The sequence below is a fragment of the Oryx dammah genome, unplaced genomic scaffold, assembly GCF_014754425.2.
Source record: "Oryx dammah isolate SB20612 unplaced genomic scaffold, SCBI_Odam_1.1 HiC_scaffold_12, whole genome shotgun sequence".
In the NCBI taxonomy this organism is placed as follows: domain Eukaryota; kingdom Metazoa; phylum Chordata; class Mammalia; order Artiodactyla; family Bovidae; genus Oryx; species Oryx dammah.
In genome coordinates this window covers 14,712,234-14,719,714 of record NW_024070196.1, presented here as the reverse complement: position 1 = coordinate 14,719,714, position 7,481 = coordinate 14,712,234, and the positions used below count along the sequence as shown (strand labels likewise).

At 40.4% G+C, this 7,481-nt stretch overlaps 1 non-coding gene across 1 annotated transcript; it reads right to left on the bottom strand.

Moving 5' to 3' along the window:
• Positions 1 to 6,500: 6,500 nt before the first annotated feature.
• On the bottom strand, positions 6,501 to 6,571 carry TRNAG-GCC. The gene has a single exon. It is a non-coding gene; the product is annotated as a tRNA-Gly (tRNA).
• Between the last annotated feature and the right edge of the window lie 910 nt (positions 6,572 to 7,481).

Genomic DNA, 7,481 nt, shown 5'->3' with positions numbered 1-7,481 from the left:
ATCCGATGCATCCCACACTGACGTGATCGCAAATCCTTTTTTCCATGATAGCTATTAACAGCTCATGTTGTGCAAAATGCTTATCAACATGTCAAGGAAGCTTCTAAATTTAAAATACTTGGTTCCCAAAATAGAAATTGCAAATTGTACCCCAGGTTCCTTAGCTAACCAAATAAATCTAGACCATAGATAGACTGCACCGTATGTTTCCTTAGACTAAATGGCAGCAGAAAGTTTTAGAAATTCTTGGGGAAAAACAGCCTATGTATTCATCCTGACCTCTCCTCCAGGTGTTTGGATTCATACTTTATTCACCTCAGCTCTATCTGGGCTTGGGGAGTATCCCTATTAGTCCTCTTTTACAATTTGTAATTAAAACATCTATAATGTTACAAATGATTAATAAAGTTGTCCTCTTACATTTAAAAGCTTCAGATCAATAGCTTTTGATTTCAGAACTTGTGTCTTCTGGATGTAATTATAGTAAAACACTGCATACCAAAAAGTGTGTAGCAAAATTCCCATAATTCAAATTATTTAGACTAATGATTAGTGTTTATATTCACAAATAACTCAAATTAAGCCTAATAAACGCTTTCTACAGTTATATTTAAGAAGCGTAACATGGTGGAGTAGAAGGACACGCACTCATCTTCTCCTGAGAGAACTCCAAAATCGCAACTCGCTGCTGAAAACCATCGACAGGGGAATGTTGGATCCCACCAGAAAAAAGATACCCCATGTCGGAGCGCAAAGAAGAAGCCCCATTAAGATGGTAGGAGGGGTGAAATTATGTTTAGAATCAAACCCCATACCCACCACAAAGATGGTCAGAGGGCTCAAACAAATCTTTGTGTGCACCAGAACCCAGGGACCCCACAGAGGTTGAGCCAGACATGCCTTTGAGTGTTTGAGTGTCTCCTGCAGAGGCGTGGGTCAGCACTGGCCCGCTGCGGGGACAGGGGCTCTGGCCACAGCAGACGTGGGAGGCTTGCCATGTCGCGTAAGTCTTCTTGGAGGAGGTCACCATTAGCCCCACCATCGAGCCACTGAGCAGATGACCAACAGACTGGAGAACAGTTACACCAAAGAAGTCCTCACATTGTAATGAAAACTCAACAACCCACAACAGATTTCCCGACCTGGGGATCCGGCAAAGGACTGAGAAACACCAGGGAATTTGACTTTGGAGGCCAATGGGATTTGATTACAGAACTTCCACAGGGCTAGGAAACAGACTCTTGGAGGGCACAAACTAAACCTTGTGTGTACCAGGAGCCAGGAGAAAGGAACAGTGTCCTCACAAGAGACTGAGCCAGACTTGCCTGTGAGTGTCCTAGAGTTCCTGGTGGAGGCATGGATCAAAGTGGCCTGTGGCTGGGTCAGGGGCGCTGACTACAACAGCGCTAGCATAAGTCCTTTTGAAGGAGGTTTACCACCATACCATGGTTTCACCTCAGGCCAAACAACAGGGAGAGAACACAGCCCCACCCATCAACAGGAAATTGGATTAAAGATTCACTGAGCATGGCCATTGGACTGCAAGGAGATCCAACCAGTTCACCCTAAAGGAAATCAGTCCTGAATATTCATTAGAAGCACTGATACTGAAGCTGAAACTCCAATACTTTGGCCACCTGATTCAAAGAACTGACTCATTCAAAAAGACTCTGATGCTGGCAAAGATTGAAGGCAGGAGGAGAAGGGAATGGCAGAAGATAAGATGGTTGGATGGCACCACCAACTCAATGGACATGAGTTTGAGCAAGCTCTGGGAGTTGGTGATGGACAAAGAGGCCTGGCGTGCTGCAGTCCAGGGGTTACAAAGAATCAGACAGAACTGAGCAACTGAACTGAACTGAACTGAGCATGGCCCCACCCATCAGGACCAGATTACCAAGAACCAGATCACCCCACAGCCAGTCCCTCCCAGCAGGAAGCTTCCACAAGCCTCTTCTCCTTATCCATCAGAGGGCAGACAGAATAAAAACCACAATCACAAAAAACTAACCAAACTGATCACACGGATCACAGCCTTGTATAACTCAATGAAACTATGAGCCATGCCATGTAAGGCCACCTGAGACAGACAGGTCATGGTGGAGAGTTTTGACAAAACATGGCACACTGGAGAGGGGAATGGCAAACCACTTCAGTATTTTTGCCTTGAGAACCCCATGAAGAGTATGAAAAGATAAAAAGATAGGACGCTGAAAGATGACTCTCCAGAACCCAATATGCTATTGGAGAAGAAAGAGAAATAGCTCCAGAAAAAATGAAGAGATGGAGCCAGGGAGAAAACAATACCCAGTTGTGAATGTGACTGTGATGAAAGTCAAGTGTGATGCTGTAAAGAACAATACTGCATAGGAACCTGGAATGTTAGGTCCATGAATCAAGGCAAATTGGAAGTGGTCAAACAGGAGATGGCAAGAGTGATCATTGACATTTTAGGAATCAGTGAACTCAAACAGATCAGAATGGGCAAATTTAATTCAGATGACCATTATGTCTACTACTGTGGGCAAGAAACCCTTAGAAGAAATGGAGCAGCCCTCATAGTCAACAAGAGAGACTGAAATACAGTACCTAGGTGCAATCTTAAAAATGACAGAATGAACTCTGTTTGTGTCCAAGGTAAACCATTCAATATCACAGTAATCCAACTCTATGCCCCAACCACTAATGCCAAAGAAGCTGAAGTTGAATGGGTCTATGATGAATGGGTCAAGACCTTCTAGAACTAACACCAAAAAAAAAAAAAAAAGAAGTCCTTTTCATCACAGGGGACTGGAATACAAAAGGAGGAAGTCAAGAGCTACCTGAGTAACAGGCAATTATGTTCTTGGAGTACAAAATGAAGCAGGGCAAAGGCTAATAGAGTTTTGAATGCACTGGTCATAGCAAACACCCTCTTCTAACAACACAAGAGATGACTCTACACATGGACATCATCAGATGATCACTATCAAAATCAGACTGATTATATTCTTTGCAGTTAAAGAAGGAGAAGCTCTATACACTCAGCAAAAAGAAGACCGGGAGCTGACTGTGGCTCAGATCCTGAACTCCTTATTGCCAAATTCAGACTTAAATTGAAGAAGGTAGGGAAAACCACTAGACCATTCAGGTATGACCTAAATCAAATCCCTTATGATTATACAGTGCAAGTGACAACTAGATTCAAAGGATTAGATCTGATAGAGTGTCTGAAGAACTATGGACAGAGTTTTGTGACATTGTACAGAAGGTGGTGATCAAAACCATCCCCAAGAAAAAAGAAACACTAAAAGGCAAAACGATGATCAGAGGAGGCCTTACAAATAGCTAAGAAAAGAAAAGAAGCGAAAGGCAAAGGAGGAAAGATATATCCATCTGAATGCAGAGTTCCAAAGAATAGCAAGGAGAGATAAGAAAGCATGCCTCAGTGATCAATGCAAAGAAACAGAGGAAAACAATAGAATGAGAAAGACTAGAGATCTCTTCAAGAAAATTAGAGATACCAAGGGAACATTTCATGCAAAGATGGACTCAATAAAGGACAGAAACTAACAGAGGCAGATGATATTAAGAGGTGGCAAGAATACACAGAAGAACTATACAGAAAAGATCTTAATGACCCAGATAACCACTATGCTGTGATCACTCACCTATAATCAGACATCCTGGAATGCGAAGTCAAGTGGTTCTTAGGAAGCATCTCTACACACAAAGCTAGTGGAGGTGATGGAATCCCAGCTGAGCTATTTCATATCCTAAAAGATGATGCTGTGAAAGTGCTACACTCTATGCCAACAAATTTGGAAAACTCAGCAGTGGCTGAGAAAAGGTCAGGACTGGAAAAGGTCAGTTTTCATTCCAATCCCAAAGAAAGGCACTGCCAAAGGATATTCAAACTACCGCACAATTGCACTCATCTCACACGTTGATAAAATAATGCTCCAAATTCTCCAAGCCAGGCTTCAACAGTATCTGAACTGAGAAATGAGAACTTCCGTATGTTCAAGCTGGATTTAGAGAATGCAGAGGAATCAGAGATCAAATTGCCAATATCCTCTGGATCATAGAAAAAGCAAGAGAGTTCCAGAAAAACACCTACTTCTGCTTTATTGACTATGCCAAAGCCTTTCACTGTGTGTATCACAACAAACTATGGAAAATTCTTCAAGAGATCGGACTACCTACCAGACCACCTGACCTGCCTCTTGAGAAATCTGTATGCAGGTAAAGAAGCAACAGTGAGAACTAGACAAGGAACAACTGACTGATTCCAAATTGGGAAAGGAGTACATCAAAGCTGTATATTGCCATCCTGCTTATTTAACTTCTATGCAGCGTGCATCATGAGAAATGCTGGGCTGGATGAAGCACAAGCTGGAATCAAGATTTCTGGGGGAAATATCAATAACCTCAGATATGGAGATGATACCACCCTTATGGCAGAATACAAAGAGGAACTGAAGAACCTTTTGATGAAAGAGAAAAAGGAGAATGAAAAAGCTGGCTTAAAATTCAACATTCAGAAAACTAAGATCATGCCATCCAGTCCAATCACTTCATGGCAAATAGATGGGGAAACAATGGAAACAGTGACAAACTTCTTCTTGGACTCCAAGATCAGTGCAGATGGTAACTGCAGCCATGAAATTAAAAGACGCTTGCTCCTTGGAAGAAAAGCTATGACAAACCTAGCCAGCATATTATAAAAAGGAAAGACATTAGTTTGCCAACAAAGGCCCATATAGTCAAAGTTGTGGTTTTCAATAGTCATGGGTGGATGTGAGAGTTGGACTATAAAGAAAGATGAGCGCCAAAGAATTGATGCTTTTGAACTGTGATGTTGGAGAAGACTCTTGAGAATCCCTTGGACTACAAGGAGATCCAACCAGTCCATCCTAAAGGAAATCAGTCCTGAATGTTCATTGGAAGGACTGATACTGAAGCTGAAACTCTAATACTTTGGCCACCTGATGTGAAGAGCCAACTCATTAGAAAAGACCCTGATGCTGGCAGGAGGAGAAGGGGACAACAGAGGATGAGATGGTTGGATGGTATCACCAACTCGATGGACATGAGTTTGAGCAAGTTCAGGGAGGTGGTGAAGGACAGGGAAGCCTGGCATGCTGCAGTCCATGGGGTTGCTAAGAGTCGGACATGACTGAGCAACAGAACTGAACTGAACTGAACAGTTATATTTGAAGAGAAGAATTAGTTTTCTGTGTGTTTACAGAAAAGAAATAAAAGTTTGTGTTAATACATAGGATAATTTTTCATATGTTAATGTAAATACAAAGGTATGCATATACATTTACATATGAATACACATATACATTAGGGATCTGATTTTCCTTTGCCTCCTCATTAAGAAGATATTGAAAATCCTTAGTGCAATATGGTCTAAAAATAATCCTCTGTTCTTTCTGGGATTTATTTCTCCTTTTAGTCTGCAAACACTATGAGGTCAGGCACCAGCTTGATCCTTTGGGCAGAGACATAGATGTTTCCATAATTCTTGAATAACATTAAGCATCCTTCCTCATTGCAATGAATCAGAGCCTTGCCATTTAACCACTGTATACCCATAATTAAATGAGCTACATTGTTCAAAAATGCTTGCTCTTCTGAAATTAAGGAAAAGCTCTAATCACATAGAGGACTACTGGTTCACTTCCTAAAGAAATGAACCTAATGAAAGATATATAGTACTCTATATAGAAATATATAAGACAATACTAAGATATTCTTCAAAGACAGAGAGCCAGAGAGAGAGAGATTCCATTCATTGAAATGCTCAATTTTTAAATTTATCAATTCCTTCCAGATTAATCTATAAATTTAAAGACATACCAATAAAAATTCTACTAGAGATTTTGGTACACACTGACAAGTTGATTCTATCACTTATATGGGAATTCAAAAAGAAACAAAGAATAGCTAAGACAAAGAGAGAACAAATTTGGAGGATTTATACTTACTCAGCTATCAAGACGCATTATAAACCAAAGTAATAAAAAATATGATTTTGCCACTGTAGTGATAAATAGGTCAATGAACAGAAACAAGAGTCTAGAAAAATAAGCAAACATATTCATTTGATGTATGAAATAAATTATACTGAGTCAGTTTTTTATCTGCATAAAATAAAAATAAATCTTAATCCTTACTTCACATAAAAATCAATTCCAAGTAGATTGTGACCCTAAATGTGAAATGTAAAATAGTAAAACTTCCAGAAGATAACATCAAGAAACTCTTCCAGACTGTCAGACAGACTCTAGGCCCCATGCCATCACCCTTGAGCGCAGATGGGACCTGTGAGTTGCTTCTAACAGAATACAGCAAAAGTGTAAGGTTGCATGACAGGTTGCATGCTCAGTTGACTCGGACTCTTTGCAAACTTATGGAGACCCCATGGACTATAAACTGGCAGGCTCCTCTGTTCCTGGGATTTCCCAGGCAAGAATGCTGGAGTCGGTTGCCATTTCCTTCTCCAGGGGATCTTCCCAACCCAGGAATCAAACCCGGGTCTCCTGCTTGGCAGGCAGATTCTTTACCACTGAGCCACCTGGGAAGCCCCAAAGTGCAAGGTATTCCAATGTAATTAAAGTCTCAAATAATCTGATTTGAAGTTATTATCAAAAGAGGGATTATCCTATATGGATCTGACTTAATCAGGTGAAATCCTTTAATACCGGGACTCTCCTTGGGGGCCTGATGAAGTCAGCAGCCGTGAGAAGCAGCCCACAAGATAAAGACCTGCAGGAGGCCTGCAGGAACTACAGGAGAGCTCTGGGACCTGAGGTGGCGGAGAGTCATTGGAAGGTGACAACAGATGCCAACAAGGACAACTGACAGCTGCAGAACGGATGTTCCACCCCTCTGGTGCTAGGCCCTGGAAAAAGGCCCTCAGAATATATATGATATATATTCTCTTAGGCAGAATTGAAAGGAGAAAATCCTGAATGGACTAAGAAATTGCTGAATTAACTAAAATGACCATGGTTAAATTCATGCTACTAGGCAGGGGACAGAAATTAATTTCAGTTGTAGAAAAATACAATTATATTTTTGAACTCCCGAATTTGTAGAAAATTAAAACTTATATAATTACTTTAAGCTTTGGATCTTATTGGTTTGATCATTTTAATTATTCATATACCACAATTCAGAAATAACTAACTCTGATGAGTAATTTTTCTGTCTACTATTTCATTTTTCCTGAAAGCTTGATATTCTTCTTAATATCTCACAGCAAAGAATGAACTGCCTTATTATTTGCTTCAATTCCATAGTCTTGATGACTTTAAAAATCCAATTTGTCTTAGACATAAAATATTTACTATTTTAAACACTTAGTTAATTTCTATTGACTCATACTCTTCTAAATATTACACTCCTGAGATTGCCTAGTCCATTAGTCCTGGAAGGGCCCCTAACATAATACCTTTCCAAACTCATTATTATTAGTTTTGGGGAAGCTT